Consider the following 17,301-nt stretch of genomic DNA (forward strand, 5'->3'; position numbering starts at 1 on the left):
ACACCACCCAATTTAACCAGTTCATGCCCCAATTAGCTCATGGACAAGCTGGTGAAGGTTATTTCATGGTGCAAATCACAGGGGTGAAATCACTTAGACCCAGGTGCACTCTCAGCTCAAACCTAAACCAAAACAAGACCTAGAAATGTCACAGCTTGTGCCAGTTTCTGTGTGTGCTGGTGTCCTTTTGCTTCCCTGGGCTGTAGCTGGGGCAGGATTTATTCAGGGGGCTTTCTGAAGCCAGGGCTTCATTTCATCCAGGGCTGAGAAGCACTGGCCATTAACCATCAAAGCCCCTCGCCTTCCGGTCTCCAGCCAGCTCTGCACTGAGAAATTAAGGCCTGGCTGCAGATCAAGGATTAAACACTGCAAGATTTAAGGGCAGGATTGGGGAAGAGGCTGGTCTGTCTGACCTACAAATGGTCTGAAGAAATTGCCTCGGTTTATTCTGAGTGCCACTGCAGGAATGTGCACAGGGCTGGCTTTGATGGCAGGCACAGACAGGGGCATTACAGCCCAGGGCTGCAGGAGCTGCTCCCCAGGCTTTGATTGCTACCCTTAATGAGCTCTTTCAAGTGAGAGGCCAGTTCCAGTCTGAGCAAAGGGAAGAGGGAGAAATGCCAGAGTGCTTTCCTGCCCCAACATCTCCAGGCAGGCAGTGCTCAGGATATGGGATTGCTCCTTGGTGCTCAAGCCTTGGTTGCTGGGGGGTTCTCCTGATGCTCCAAGGATGGCCCATGAGGAATGTGGATGGCAGTCTCATTGCAAGGACACTGCTCCTGCCTTACTCTGCCCTAATTCCCCTTTACACCCCTCAGTGTCCTTGCTTGACCTTGCCCTGCTCTCATTCTCCCACACCACAGGGACAAATCCTTGATTTCAGCTGGGATCTCCTCTGCCTAGACCCTCAAATCTCCCTGTGGAGCATTGCACAGGGAGAAAGGCTGTGCCCAAATCTGGCTTTGATTTTTTTGTTTAGCCTCAAGGCCTGTGCACATTCAAAGAGCTGCCTTTAGATTTAAGCTGGGAGCTTCCCACTGGAGTTTCCTTCCTGGGCTCTTAAGCCTCTCCATGCATTTGCATATTTGCTCTGCTTGTACTCCACACTAACGTCTGCAGTGCTGGACCTCTCCAATTAGGAGGCTTGAAACCTCTCAGTCCTGCTTTTTGTGGCTTTAGACAGGAGCAAAAAAGGCCATGGGGTGAGTCCCAAACCAAGAAAACTGGTGTCAGACTGAGCAGGGACAGGAGTGCAGAGCTTAGAGAGAGGACACGGTGGGAAAAAGTGTCAGAGCATATTTATGAGTGTACATCTTCACTGTGAATCAGAGGCACTGCAAAAGGACCTGGAGATGCTTGAATTAAAAGCAGCAAGTCTGAAGTGTGTAACTAAGTAGGCTGAACTCTCCTTAAATGAGCCTGCTTAGAGCTGCTGGCAAGCCCTGCCTGAGATCAGCTGTGCTGCCTGAGGGAGGAGGTATTAGTGACTTGGCTGCGGAAAGGGGCTGCAGAGTCCAGCTGCTAAGCTTGGAAAATATTTGATGGTTGGTGAAGTGTTTTGGAGGCTGGATGTGTGTCTGTGAGAGCCTGCTCTCCTCTGCTTGTGTCCTGCTTGCCAGCCAAGCCCCAGCGCTGCTGCTCAGCCACTCACACACGTGTTAGAGGCAGCTCTAAAAGCAATCACTGAGCCATCAGTGAGCCTTGCCCTGCCTTTGTGGTGTGTCAAATGTTTCTCTGCTGGTGCAAACAGAGCCTTAACCTGCCTATGGTCCAGGCTGGAACTGAATTTCAGCTTTGCTGGCAGCTAAAATCCTGTATGAGAACAGGTCCAGTGGTGGGCACTGAGCATTCCAAAGGGACAGAGGAGATATTTGGATTAGGTGTTAGGGAGAAATTCTTTACACAAAGGGTAGGGAGGCATTGGAACAGCTTGCCCAGAGAAGCTGTGGCTGTCCTGGATCCCTGGAATGTCCAAGGCCAGGTTGGATGGGGCTTGGGGCAATCTGGGATTCCCAAACCCCAGTGGAAGGTGTCCCTGCCCATGGCAGGGGTGGCACCGGATGACCTTTAAGATCCTTTTCAACCCAAGCTATTCTGTAATTCTTTGTAGGACTGAGGAGCTGCTTTCACTGCTCTGTCCTTGCCTATCAAGGCACCAACTTGTTTTAGTAACAAATATTCTTCTAATTTTTCTAATATTTCTAACACGGCAATAAGTGGCTCAAGGGGGATTCACATGACAGGATACTTCTGCTCCTGTCTTGGTGTAATCCTTGCTCAAGGCTTTTTCACGGCTAGACAAACTTTCAGAAACCTCCTGGGGACCATTCCCAGCACAACTCTGCACGCAAATAATTCCAGGGATGTGGGGGAACAATGCTCTGGTCCCCAGCAGCAGATTCTGTAGCTCCCATGGTCAGGCAGCTTGGTTACATCTGGAGCCGAGAGAGTTGAGGTCAGGAAAGACCTTGGCTGGACAAACTTTGTCTCATGGTCAGTGTTCAGCAGGAGGCATTGAGTCCCCAGATGTCCTGCAGGGTTGGATGTCCTGGAGGCTTGTTCCAGTTTGGTTTGCAAAGGTCAAGGCAAAGACAAAACCAAAAAATATTCTGTGATGAGCCTGTGGTTGCCCCCAAGTCCCTGTTGTAGATGTCGGCAGTGTGGTAGCAGAATTTCTAGAGTGGGAAAGGTGAAAGTCCAGTGATAAATGGAGAATCCTCAGTGTTCATTCTTCTCCCATCTCTGTGTTACAGCTGTCCTCCCATTCATCTTCAGCATAAATCGAAAAAAAAAATGACAGATTTTTATGTCTGGGCAGTTGATTTGCAAATTGGTGATGTTCACTCAGGTGATGAATAGTCTCAGGTAATACCTCTCTGCAAAAGCAGGATAATAGCTGATATTTAAGCAGTACACTTGACCCCAAATGCTTAGAAATTCATATAATCAGAGAAAAACGAGGCTGGGAAAAAAAGGATTCTTCTGAGGTCATCTGATTTGCCCTTCTGCCCTACTTATAACGCTTCTGACAGATGTTTGTCTCACCTGTTCTTAACCTCTGGCTATGGAGATTCCTCTCTCTCCCTAAAATCTGTCTGTGCTGTGCTAAAGCTTTCCCTCATGTGGAATCTAAATCTCCTCTCTGGATGCTGAAGCCCTTCCTGCTTATACAGTCAGAGGGCACCTTCAAACCCTGTGGACATGCAGGGTGTTGGCAAAGCAGGGCTGCTCTGGAGGGGGAAAAAATGGTTTATTAAAACAGAAAAGCAGCTTCATGTTGGGCAAAGAAGGCTGTGGTTTCAATGTCCTTCATTAATTTGCTAATGGAGCAGCCTGAGTTGGTTGAAGTTATCCCTGCTCATGGCAGGAGGCTGGACTGGATGAACTTTTGGGGTCCCTTCCAACCATTCTGGGGTTCTGTGACAGTGTTGGGAAATGCTAGATTTCTTTAAGAAAAAAAGAGGGGAAATAAAACGCAGTTTGAGAGGAGGATGAAGATGTAGATGTGTAATTTCTGTACAGGAGTTGATCATTGGGGGATTTGTTGATTGCCATTACAATGAAATAAGATTAATGGGTGCATTTTGAAGCCTGGTGGGAGTTCCACTCCTGGGATGCTCAGCAGAGGAAGCAGGGGAGTCTTCCCCTGTACCCTGGGGACCAAGCAGGTGAAAGCCGTGAGACAAAAAGTGGATGAAGAAGAGGAGGGTACTGGAGACTGACCCCAAAGCAGCCTGAGGGCGTCAGGGCTGTGGGGAGAGCAGAGGAGCAGGGATCCTGCTGGAACTTTGGCTGGCAATGAGGTCTCAAACCTGGGGTGCTGCTGGTGTGTGAGCCTGGCTGATATCCCAGGGCTGCTCTTCTGGCTGATCCTGACTCCTCCTCATCCTCATCCTCATCCTCATCCTCATCCTCATCCTCATCCTCACCCTCCTTCCAGCCTAAGAGACTCCAGTCCCTGCCATGGAAAGCTGTCACCTCCACCGCTGCAGCTTCCACCAATATCTATCTGCCCAAGATAATCAAAATGTCAGTCCCCAACTCCTGCCTGGCCTCTGCCTTTTGCTGGTGTTTTCCTTTCCTTTTGGCAGGAAATGGGGTTTGACTGTTTAAATCGCTGCATTCAGTCTCTTCCTGTTTTTCATGGCAGCGCTGTCACTTGGGGGAGAACAGAAATGTTTTCAGAGCTCACTGGCCAACAAAAGCCCTTGTGTGAAGAGCTGGGCAATATTTTCCCAACACTTTGCTAGCAGAAGTGGATGTTTGGGTCCCAAGCCATTGTCTGACGAGTGACGTGGCTGTGAAGGCTTTCTGTGGCTGTTGGTAACTCCCCAAAACCTCTTTGCAGATGCTGCTGGGGAAATCTCTGAGAGTCCTGCACCATCTCCATGCATTTGTTCCTCAAATGGGCTCCTCCTGCTCTCTCCTGCTTTCCCTACATCCCCTGTCCATCCCTGCTGTTGTCACAGGGTTTAGCTGCATTCAGGAGGAGTTTTGGGATTAGTTTTTGGATTTGGTCATGTTTGGAGGCCAGTTGGGTGCACATATATTTTTCTTTGGCAGCATTGGGATGAGCACTGCCTGCTCCTTGGGGATCACCTTTGGGGTCCCTCCTGCTCCATCCCACCAGGTTAGGAAGGGCCATTTCCAGCTCAGGTGATGGAAAGACTTTGTGTAAGGTATGGGACAGTCAGCTTGACTCCTGGGAGGGGGAGAGATGGCTGAGATTTTGGGTTTTTCAGCCTATTTTATATTCCTCTTTCTCCCAAGGCTTCTCTTTGCAATCACCGGTGTTAACAGGGATGGCCAAGATTTTTCAGCCTGTTTCATATTCTGTTATATCAATATTCCTCTTCCTCCCAGGTTTGTGTTCACCATCCCTGGTGGTCACAGGACACAGAGCACCTCTGAGACACCAGGATGGGGAGCAGCAGCAGGCTGTTTTACAGGGGGGTTGGCTAAGGCAAAAACCCTCAATTTATGGCCCAGGGTCTCCTGGATCTTGGTGCTGTGCCCATCTGTTGCAGAAATAGGAAATGTCTTCCTTGCTCTTGCATTTCTCTCTGGCATGGTGGGAAGAAGAACAGGGTCAATTAGAAAGAAGGACCACCTGGAGCTGCTGGAAATAAGGGGTGTTTTGAGGGGAAAAAAAATCACTTTACAAGCAAAAAAGCAGGAATTGCCATCCCTATCTGTCATTTTTCCCATTTGCCCTTAGAAGTGAAAGATTGGGGGAAAGGAGTGTTGGCTTTTGGTGAGTCCTTGGGAAGAGGAAGTTGTGTAAGGAGATCCACGGGGTTTGGCAGCCCTGCCCATTTCTCCTGGCTGCACTGGTGAGTACGTGAGCCTGACTCTTTCCCAGGGGCATGGATCAATCCCAGGGATGAGTTATCAGCTTCATTTTTCCTCATAATCTCCCTGTTTGCCAGCTGGGCTATCCTAAATAAATCCATGTGTGTGTCAGTGCCACTGCTGCTTGCACAACAGCACTTTTTGCTCATCCCAGTGTTGCAGAGTTGTGTCCTCAGGATGAGGTGAGAGATGAGAATCTGATTCCAAGTTCTTAGAAGGCTGATTTATTATTTTATATAATATTAATGCTAATATTTATATTATATTACATCACATAGTATAATATTTTATTTCTATAATTCTATAATTCTAGTTATAGAATTATATTAAAGAAAGAGAAAGGCATATCAGAAGGCTTAACAAGAATTAATAATATAATTATTATTAATAGAGAGTCTGACACAGCTGGACTGGGATTGGTCATTAAGTAAAAACAATTCACATGCTGGATCAACAATTCTTTAAATCCCATTCCAGAGGAGCAAAACATGGAGAAGCTGAAGCTTCTCATCTTCCCAGGAGAAGAAATCCTGGTGAAGGGATTTTTCATAAAATATCACAGTGACGTCCCAACTGGACAGACCATGCACAAATTTTGTGCACATCTTTATTCCAAATTTTACAGGCTGGAGTTTCTGATTCAAGGGGTTTGTGGATAGCTGAGGTCAATTCTTAACAGCATTTTCTTCTTCTTCCTCTGAAAATGCAAATAAGAGCAGGAACCCCCCCCCCAAAAACGATAAAGTTTTTACTCCAAATTTTACAGGCTGGTGTTTCTGATTCAGAGGGTTTATGAACAGCTGAGGTCAGCTCTTGGTCAATTTTTAACAGCATTTCTTCCTCTGAAAATGCAAATAAGAGCAGGAAACCCCCCCAGAAATGATAAAGTTCAGTTTTTGGGAGGGCAGTACCCTGAGCAATGCTGTAATGCCTCTCTGGGAATGCTCGCTGGAGCAAACAGGCTGGTGGCTGCCAGATCTGTGTTTGTGCACTTGCTCACATCAGTTTGTGTTGGATGCTGGGTGTGCAGAGCTGGTGCTGGCCCAGCAGCTGTGATAAGAGGTGACAAGTGTCCTCCTGGTGACACTGGGGCTGGAGAGGGTGGGATCTGAGCTGAGGAGGAAGAGGGACACAATCACTTCTGATTGTGATGGGGTGAATTATAACATCTGTGTTGTCTCACCCGTCTCATGAGACTTAAAATTAAAAGTTTTGAAAATGCCTCTCATTGCCCCATCTCTGGGTGAGAAAAGGGTTTAATCCAACAGGTAGGGCTCTGACTTCAGGGTTTCTGCAGCTGAGCTCTGGGATTTGCAAATCTCCCCCTGCATCTTCTATCTCCATCACCTCCCCTGCAAAGCTGGCTCTGCTCCGCGGTGAAAAACTTCCACAGAGAGAAATTCCAGTTATTTCCCCACGGGAGGCAGCTCAGGGAGATACACAGCTGGTATTTGTCAGGGTTGTGGTGGAAGTGGCCAGAGATGTCTGGGGCTGTGCTCTTTGGAGAGCAACTGAGTTCATGTTTCCAGTGCTCCCAGTAAGGTCCTGGCCCTCTGAACTGGGATTGGGAAATCCTCCCCAGTGTGGGGTGAGCTCAGGCAGAGTGTGGGTTCATCTCTTTGCCCTGGGGGATGGTTCTCTCTGCTTTCAGCCATCAGGGATGAGGACAGGTCCCTGCCTCTGCAAAGTGCTCTGTGCTCCAGGCAGGGAGAAAAGGGGCTTTGGGTGCTCTGAGGGAGAGCAAAACAAAAACTCCTAATCCCCTACATCAACAGAAGCTTGCACTTAAGGGCTGTAAATGAGGGCCTAATTGCGTGGAGAGGATGATTGTATTTGAGATATTAAGTAGGTTTCTCAGTATTAAACACCTGTCCTTGAAAGGATACTGCCTGACCAGTGGGTGCAGAAATAATTCTGGCAGTAATTAATTACCTTCACCATGAAACACCCCCACCCTGAAACCTCTCCTTCACAAATCCTCATTGTCCTGGGGAAAAAAAAAACAAACATGCATTGGAAACAACCTTCTCAAACCCATTTATTTCCTTCCAAAGCACAAACCAGGAGGAAAGCCTGTGTCTGAAAGTGGCTGGGTGCCAAACCCTCTGACAGAGAGAGCTGCTCTCTCACATCAGGGTGACCCCGCTCACACAAAATGTTCATTGAGTGTGACCGTGCTCACAGGGGTCTGAGGATGAGGGAAGAGATGAGGATCTGACTCCATGTTTCAGAAGGCTTGATTTATTATTTTATGATATATATTATATTAAAACTATACTAAAAGAATAGAAAAAAGGATTTCATCAGAAGGCTAGCTAAGAATAGAAGAAGAAGGAATGATAACAAAGGTTTGTGGCTTGGACAGAGACTCCGAGCCAGCTGACTGTGATTGGCCATTAATTAGAAACAACCACATGAGACCAATCCCAGATGCACCTGTTGCATTCCGCAGCAGCAGATAATCATTGTTTACATTTTGTTCCTGAGGCCTCTCAGCTTCTCAGGAGGAAATATCCTAAAGAAAAGATTTTTCATAAAAGATGTCTGTGACAATTGAGGGCAGAGCAGGACCCAAGGCTGCTGGGTCTGAGATATTCAGGCACAGCTCCCTCCCGCAGCATCCCTGCCATCCCTGCACCAGTTGTGCCTGAGCAGCTCAGCATCAGCCCAGGTGCTGCAGCTCCCTGGTGTGCAGGTGAGCAGAGTGCCAGACCCTCCATCCCTGTGCCACCTCCCCACCACATGCACAATTAGATTTATTCCTGGGAACTGTTCTTTGCTCCTTCCTCTGCCAGAAACCCAGGCTGTTTTCTTCTGTGGTCAAGCCCTGAGGTTGTCTGTGGCTCAGCTTTGCATTTTTGGAGGCCTCCACGTGATCTGCTCACATTCTCCTCCTCGCCAGGACTTTGCAAAGCTGACCTCGCCTTGCCTCGCCAGGAGGTCGCCTGGCAGGCCAAGAGGCTTGTGCAAGAGGGTTTTTTTTTTTTTTAATTAGAAAAAAAGAAATTGCAGAGAAAGCAAACCCCAGATGTCCTGGAAGAGCCAGAAGCAAAATGACTCCAGCTCCCTTGGTGAGGCTGCTGCTATTTAAAGCAGCCGGAGCAGGGGCGGTTGTACAATGCCCATTCTGTTGAGGAGAGGGTCGAGGGGGTGCTGGATTCAGCTTTGCTCTCTGGGATAAATCGTGCACAGACCCTTCCTCCTTCCCTCTCCTGATGCCAGTGGGGCTGTGGGGGTGAAACACAGTGCAGGCTCTGTCTCAGAACTTGGAGGCTCAGTGAAGATATTCAGCCTCCGGGAGCGATCTGATGTGTGCGTCTATTTATTGATATTCCAGGATTATAACATAAGACTTATCTGTTTTTTCCCTCCTTGAAATATCTCTATTTATCCAAATTGCATGGATGGGTTCCTATTGTACCTGGTAGGATAACACATATATTTGAAGAATGGATAGAGTGGAGATGGAGATGAAAAAAGATGTTTTACTCACAGAGAGATGCCTGAATCACATCTGACCATATTTCTGCCCCAGACACTCCCAGCCTGGCACCTGCATGGCTTTACTGTTGGAGGATAGAGTTTTTGCTCTGAGTTTTTTTGAGAAGCATTTTACTGAGAATGGGACTGTGACTGTGTTCACAGGGGTCTTAGGATGAGGGAAGAGACAAGGATCTGACTCCATGTTTCAGAAGGCTGATTTATTATTTTATGATATATATTACATTAAAACTATACTAAAAGAATAGAAGAAAGGATTTCATCAGAAGGCTAGCTAAGAATAGAAAAGGAAAGAATGAATAACAAAGGTTTGTGGCTCAGACTCTCTGTCTGAGCCAGCTGACTGTGATTGGCCATTAATTAGAAACAACCAACATGGGCCAATCACAGATGCACCTGTTTCATTCCACAGCAGCAGATAATCAATGTTTGCATTTTGTTCCTGAGGCCTTTTAGCTTCTCAAGAGGAAAAAATCCTAAGAAAAGGATTTTTCATAAAAGATGTCTGTGACATGGGACAGTCTTTGGGTAAGCTGGCAACACCTTTAAGACAAAATTTGGTGTTTGCAGAGGCAGCACAGACCTGAATGTGCAGCTGGTGAATCCAGGTTCAGGATGGAGCTGGAGTTCCATCTCTGGAAGTGCTCAAGGCCAGTCTGGATGAGGCTTTGAACAACCTGATCCAGTGAAAAGTGTCCCTGCTCATGGCACAGGGTGGGACTGACTGGTCTTTAAAATCCCTTTCAAGCCAAACCATCCTATGATCCTTTATTTAAAGAAATACTCAACACTAGGAAAGGCAAGACAGCCAGACAGGACTGGAACTGAATAGTAAAGACAGAGTTTGCTCTGTTTCCTCCACGCAGCACTGGGAGCTGGTGCAGCTGATGGAACATGTGGGTGACATTAGAGGAGTACATTGCATTTCCCCGTTTCAATGTCATTACCCTGTCGTTGTCAGTGATCCAAAATATAATAGGATTTGTACAGCTGATTTATCCTGTAAACAAGCAATATTAGCCAGGCACGTATTTAGACAAGGAGAGAGAGTGGGAGAGGCAGAGTGAGGGAATGTGCAGCAGGGAGTAATAAAAATTCACTCCTCCTAATGAGGGAATGACCTGGCATGGTGGTGTTTGAGGGTCCCCAGGATGAGGGAAGAGATGAGAATCTTGACTCCATGTTTCAGAAGGTTGATTTATTATTTTATGATATATATTAATAGAAAATGATATACTAAAATGATACTAAAGAAAGAGAAAGGAGACATCAGAAGGCTGGAAAGGAATGAATAATAAAAACATGTGACTGACCAGAGTCCTGACACAGTTGGACGGGGATTGGTCATTAATTAAAAACAATTCACATGAGACCAATCAAAGATGCAACTGTTGGTAAACGACCTCCAGACTACATTCCACACCATCAGATAGTTATTGCTGACATTTTTTTTCTCAGGATAAAAATCCTAGTGAAAGGATTTTTCAGAAAATATGTCAGTGACAACCCAGCACTCTTGGGTTGGGGCTGTTGGTGGGGATCCCACTGCAGGAAATACAGGGCTGTGATTGTGATGGTGTCCCTGCTGCCTCCCAATTGCTCAGTCCTGCTTCCAGATTCGGGAGCAGTTGGAATTCCAGTGAATTGACACTGCCTGGTACAAACGCTCTGAATTCCTCAAGCACCAAGATCTGCCCAGATAAGCAGCTACAAGCGGGAGATTTTCCCTTTCAGGGCCCGAGTGCTTTAGTTTGTTGTTCAAACTGATAACCAGGCCTCTTTAAATGCATCTTCTGTGAGATGATGGCACCAGACACATCTCCATTCTCCCTGATACAGGATCTCCACTCTCTGTTATTTGTTGAGCGAGCCAAGCTCTCACCATTTCCAGCAGCACATACATCTCACTCATTACAGCACTTAAATCACCTTTGCAGGACCGTGGTGAGGCTTAATTAATGCTTTTAAGAGGCTCAGGGCTCTCGGGGTGAAGGTGTTGCCTGCATGCAAAGCAGCTTTGTTATTTCATTTCTGCAGCGCTGCTGGCGCGGGTGCCACTTTGCAGCCCAAATGATGATTTTTTTTTTTATTTTTTTGTTTCCCTGTGTAACAAAATAATAATTATAGCAATTGTGATTGCAGCAGCAATGAATTGCTGGTGGTGCCATCAAAGGGAGGCAGCCAGACTTTATCTGAGCAGGTGCTGGTGTGTGTTCAATAGGAATGAGAGGGCTGATGAGGGACATCCTTTAGGATAAATGCAGCACCTTCTCTCAAAGGTGACTTTCTGCAAAAAAAGAAACCCAAAACCCCCTTTTCACCTAAGATTTCCTCTCTCTAGGACTCATTCTCCCCATCTCAATTATATATATATACACCAGTGCTGCTGTGTTTCAGGTGTATAGCAGAGCTTTGCTGCTGGAATAAGTTCTTACAGAAGAGCTCTAGCAGCTTATTTGATCAATACTTCCCTTTTGAAAAATCCCTAAATGCTTATTTACCCAACAGCCCGTGCCAGTTTCAAAGACAGAGTCTCCACACTCAATAATCTCTTTTTTTTTTTTTTGGGGTGTGAAAAATTTTAAGTGAATTTTTCAAAGCACTGATCTGAGAGGCACAGAGATTATATTCCTCTGTTTATCCCTCAACGCCGCAGCCACACGATCCTTTAAGCCAGCAAGGGGAATTTTATGGGACCACAGGAGAGCTCAGCTTCCTTTTACACCTTTTACAGTCACACTTGCTGCTCTTCAGGTCACATCCATCCTTCTGGCTTGTGAGAATGAACCTCAGTGGCCACAGAGCTCTGGGGTGTGGTTTTTATCCCACCTGCATGGTTTGGAGTGCTGGGATTTGGAGTTGTGATGCTGGAAATTTTCTGAAGAGATGGAAATGAAATATTGTGGAAAACACCAATCACTTGTTTTTAAAATTTTAAAAGTTTACTAGTAATAAAATGGTTATAAAAATAGTAATACAATTAGAGTAATAATAATTTGGACAGTTTGGATTAGGACAATAGGAGACAATAAAAACAGTGTTATGGACGTCTGGGTACCTTTTCTGGGCAAAATAAGCCCAAAAAAGGACCGACATTAACTGAGGATTAACCCTTAAAAACAACAGCCTGTTGCATATTCGTACATCCCATACATGATGCGTAAATTGAATTCAAATGCAGGATTCTGTCTGGGCAGTGTCAGCTTCTTCCTCTTAATCCTGACAGCATCTTCAGCGCTGAGCAAAGCAGGAAGAAGTTAATTTCTCCTGATAATGGAGTAATAAATTCTCTTTCTCTGAAAGATTCAGCTGTTCTGTGGCTGGTATCTTGGTATGAGTCCTTTCTTTAGGAAAAAAAGTATCCTACATAGCATAGTTTCTATTTTAACATTTTGTTATAACCTAAAACTATATTTAACACACTACTTAAGAGAATTAACACAGCATAACTTTCTAACACAACACATATAATATTCATTTTAATATCTGCAAAAAGCCAATCATAAAAGACACATTTTTCACAAATATGCAAAAGGAAGATTTGGCTGACACAGTGGTGTTTGGGATTTGGAATGGGAAGATCTCCATGAATGTAATATTTTATTTATTATGTTTTATTATATTGGTCTGCATTGCTGCTGGAGGTACTGTCCCTTCTCAGGCTTCTGGGGTCTAACCAAGGCACTGGAAATACCACTTAAATCACAATATGAGTTTCCTTCATGGGGACATGAGCAATTTCCCTTAATCACAGCATCTTAGAATGGTTAGGTTGGAAAGGACCTTAAAGCTCATCCAGTTCCACCCCCCTGCCATGGACAGAGACCAGAGCAGGTTGCTCAGAGCCCCCAACAGCCCAGTGCTGCTTCCAGAGCAGTCCCAGCAAAAATGGGAACCAGAGATGGAGAACAAATGAAAAACAATCTTTGCAATGGTGTCACCATGGCTGTGAGAGGATCAGCTGAAAGCAGGGCTCTGCATCTCTGAGGTGTGATAAAAAAATAAAGGAAAGCAGCCAGAAAAGAATTATTTAAATTTTGTAATATTGAGCCTAGAAAATGTAGAGGCTCACTAATGGATTTAGCTTGTGCACATCTTTGGATACTGTAATCACTTAAAAAGGCAGAACTTGGAGGATGCTACATTTATAGCACAAATTTACAGCACAATTCCTTTCATCCACAATTACTGACAATCACCCAGCTCTGAAGACTGAAGGAACCTGTTGCTCTCTGCAAGGAAGGCAGCCTCCTCTTCAGGAAATTGCAAATTTTATGATGTGGAGGAACGTGGTGTGGACTGTTGGGGAGCCTCACACTCACAGCAGAGCAGGAACATAAATGCTGGCATAAAAAGTCTGTACTCCATTAAGATTCTGCAGCACTCTGGAAACTTGACACCAGTCCTTGAACTGGTGCTTAAACTACAGACCTAAAATCAAAATGCCTGTAGCAGTTCTAGTCAATTGGAGTAACTTTCCCCCTTGTTCTTGTGCTCCTGAGCTGCGTCTGAACGACAACCTCTTCAGCATAGTGGGTGCAATTTCCCTATAATTGGTAAAGTTCCTGTAACTGCACTGTCATTTGTATATGGCGACATGTAATTGCACAGCATGCACTGCTGTGGGTGCACAAGTGAAAAGCAGTGTGCAATTAGAATGTATTTCCAAATGCTGGCTCTTGGTCCAGCTTCTGTTCTATCACAGAGCACCCTGGGGAACAGGGCTGGGTATTTTTGGATGTCACAGACTCTAGACTGACCACTGAGGAGGGGTGGGTTGGTCATCTGTGCTATCTTTGGTCGCTGCCCATCTCTTTGAACACAAAATTTTGAGCTGCAGATGACAAATATCTGCAACCAGGCAGACCTGCAGCCTTTTCCTGACCCAGGACGGGGAGTGTTGGAATCCTGGATGCTGAGAATTTTAAACTTTCTGTGCTGAAAGGCCCAGACTGACAAGAGAACACTGCATTTGACCTGAGGTTGTGGAGAAGGGTTCCAAAATTGATTAATAGCACTGGGATTATGGGTGTGGAGTTGGTAAGAAGTGTATAATATCACAGGGTGGAAAACTTAGAGTTTGGGGTTTTAGAATATAGAAACAAATATGAAGCAAGATGGAGGTTTTAGGGTGGAGGCAGGTTGTTCTTCTTCACCTTCTTTCTTCTTCATGGGTTTGGGTAATGTTTTGTAATTGGACAGAGAAGTCCACATTGCAGGATTCAAGTGATCAGTCATTGGGTTAAAAGGGAAAATAATCTAGGTGTCAGTTCTTAATTGGATAGTTTAGCCTTAAAAGACCTTGTAACAAGAGATTGTTGGCCATTTTGTGCCTTCTAATGAAAAGCTGTCCAACTCATGGTCATGAGACTGTTTTACTGATAAGAAATAATAAACACCTGAGTCTGAACATGAACTGCCATCAGTACAGACCCAGAGAAGCCAAGAGGGGAGGGCAGTGACAGACATCAAACTCCAGGAATGGTGTGGCAGGAGGGGAAAGCCAGAGGGGCCCTCTCCATCCTGCACTGGGATTTCACAGCTCAGCCCAGCAGCAGGATGAAATGTGGTGGTTCTGCTGAGCTTCTGTGGGGAGAAAGGGCAGGTGGACCAAAATCCAGTGATTTCACAGGAGGCAGCGTGGCCAGAAGCAGAGATACTGCAGGGGGGAGGGTCAAACCAGCTTCAGGAATGCCAAGTACCAATGTCATGGGCAGGGCAAAGCAGCATCAACCATGAATTCACCTTGCACTCAAACCTGCTCAAACCACCAAGAGAACCTGTGCAGACAAACAGGAGCAGCACAATCCTTGGGTACCATCCTGCTGCTGCTGGAATTTAAATTCCTGTGGTTTGCAGGGAGATGGTTTCCATTATTTCCAGCTCCACTCCGTGGGGCTTTATGGTTCACCCCTGCTGCAGGTGTCCTAGACCCTAAATTTCTTAGCTTGTGTCTCTTCAAATACCATGAAACTCCTGCTGAGAGGTTTTTCTATGCCTTCCATCTCTCTAGATTTTTAAATATTCTGTTAAATGGACGTGTGCCCACCTTCACCTTCATTCAGCTCTTGCAGCCAGGTGATGGAAAAGACCTTGGATGTCTCCTTGCAAAGACTCAAATGCCTGTGACTTTTGATTTCTTACTGCTGCTGGCTGCCTGGCCCTGCTGGCAGCACAGACATCCATTAATGTGTGTTCCCTCCATCCTCTGCCTCAGCCAAGCTTGAGATAACAGGAGAGAGGAGCCAAGTACCTGCCACCACATGAAGACAGGGCTGTTAGGTATTAGCTGTAAATCAAAGGCAAGGCTTGGCCACTGGGACAGCCTTTATCCCTGGTGAGTCTGTGGAATTGCTTTGGAGCCTGCTGAGATATCTGGGGGAAAAAAAAAGGCTCCAGTGCTTTGATTGAGGAGGAAGATTCTGCTGGAGTGAAAGCAAGGAGGAGTGAGGGGTGGCTAATCCTTTATTGAGGCTCTTCCCCAAATGTGGATTAGGCTGTGTTTGATTATCAGGGGCTGCTTCAGAAGCAAACAGTGAAAGCAGATGTTTAACGGACAATTGGTATATTATGAGCACTGTTTGCTCCTGTCCTCTGATATTTGGTGCTTCTGCCACTCCTGCAGTGCCAGCACACTCGTTCTTGCTGGCAATGAGATGAAGACAGGCAAGGAGGTGATGGAATCAAATCTCCAACCCTTCTGCTGAATTTGGGGGTTTGGGGGCTTAGTCAATCCTTCTGGCACTGAGCCAGCACCAGCCTTGTAAAGCCATCCTCTCCAGGACAGCTTAGATGTGTTAGTTAATTATTTATTAGGTTTAATCCTGGAGAAGGCAAAACCTGCCAGAATCCTGTAAATCAGGGTCACTCTTTTGCACACCCTTCCTGTTTCAGTGGTGACTGTGACACCTGGACATGGTGTCAGGGCTGCAGGTGGTTGGTGACACAGACAGAGGTTGACAGAAGCAAAACACAACCAGGCAGAGAAGCAGGTGGTGGGACTGGGGAGGGCATTTGTACCCTGGTGTTGTCTTATATATCAAGAATAATATTACCATTATAGTGCAAGGATTTCATATCACCAGAGCCTCGTACCTCCCTAACGTTTCTCATGGACAACTCCTCTAGGCACTGACTGTTCCTGGCCCTTGCAGCAGCCAACTGATTCCTGTTCCCAGCAATCCACTCTTTTATAACACTGCTCTTATTTGCTACAGGTGTGGCCTGTTAACATCAGGCCTGCTCCTGACCTTTAGTAATTGGTTCAGCTGTAACTCTTTAGGGGATAAGATTACATTCTATACCACCTTCATTTACCCATCCTGTATCCCTCTACACCCTGGGAGCTGCCAGTTCCATCTCAGATGAAGATATTTTGGATATGCAGACATTTTGGATATGCAGACCACCTGTGCTTCTCAGTTTCCCTGGGGCAGGGTGGTGGTGAGAAATATTCCCTCATTTGCAAGTGGGAATTTGTTGTGGGATGATGAAGTGTTTGATCCCAGCCCAGCAATCCAACTCCAGGGCTCCCATTCCTTTCCAAGTTACCTCTGGCTGTGACTTTCTGGGTTGGATTTTAACTGCCCAGGATGTGAGAATTGCTGATATCATTCCCACCTCTTCAGACCTTCCCTTTGCCTCTCCCTGCTATCCCAGCCACCGCTAGAAGTGAATTCCTGCCCTCACCTCCCCCTTCATTCTGCAAAGTCGTTAACATGAAATTGCCAGGCAGAGAAGCTCCAGAGAGTTTAACGTGGCTACTTTATATTGCTGCTAGGAGTGTCTGGAATTGAAAATAAACCTGTGCTTGCAACTCCTGACCCTTTCATCATAAATCCAAACTTCCTTACGTGTCTGTCTTTGCTGCAGAGGATGACTGTATTTCTGGCTCTACAAAGGCCTGTGTGCAGCTGAGAGCCACAGCTGTGCAGGAGCTGGGTGCTGTTTATTTGGAGGGTTTTGCTTGCTGGCATTTTTTTGGCAGATGATTCCCCAGAGGAAATAACCCAAATATGTTCAATGAAAATAGTTTTCGTGTGGCTTGCTGGCCTTGTTTCTGGGGGAGGGTTGTCCACATGGCAAACCAGCAATGCTGTGATTGCTTCTCTGGCACCCAACCAGCAGCACACAGAGTTCTAGAATGGTTTGGGTTGCAAGTGACCTAAAGACCATCAAATTCCACCCCCTGCCATGGGCAGGGACACCTTCACCTATCCCAAGTTGCTCCAAGCATTGTCCAACCTAGCCTTGGACACTTCCAGGGATCCAGGACCTCCCCACTCTCATCATAAATAATTACTTCTTTAACTTAATATGACTCTACCTTCTTTAAAAATCTGTCCCCTATTTCTGTGTAAGCCCTTCTTAAACGGATGTATTCTCCTGTAAATAATACCAGGGGAAAAAAGATGAAATAAATAAGGCTTAAATTTAATTTTGTGTCTG

The 17,301-nt window shown here is 46.0% G+C and overlaps 1 protein-coding gene across 6 annotated transcripts in view; it reads left to right on the forward strand.

The window, feature by feature from the left end:
• PLXNA4 (plexin A4) overlaps positions 1–17,301 on the forward strand; it is a 503,567-nt gene that overhangs the window by 37,400 nt on the left and 448,866 nt on the right. The gene's annotated exons all lie outside the window — the stretch shown is intronic.

The sequence above is a fragment of the Zonotrichia albicollis genome, chromosome 4, assembly GCF_047830755.1.
Source record: "Zonotrichia albicollis isolate bZonAlb1 chromosome 4, bZonAlb1.hap1, whole genome shotgun sequence".
Taxonomy (NCBI): Eukaryota; Metazoa; Chordata; class Aves; order Passeriformes; family Passerellidae; genus Zonotrichia; species Zonotrichia albicollis.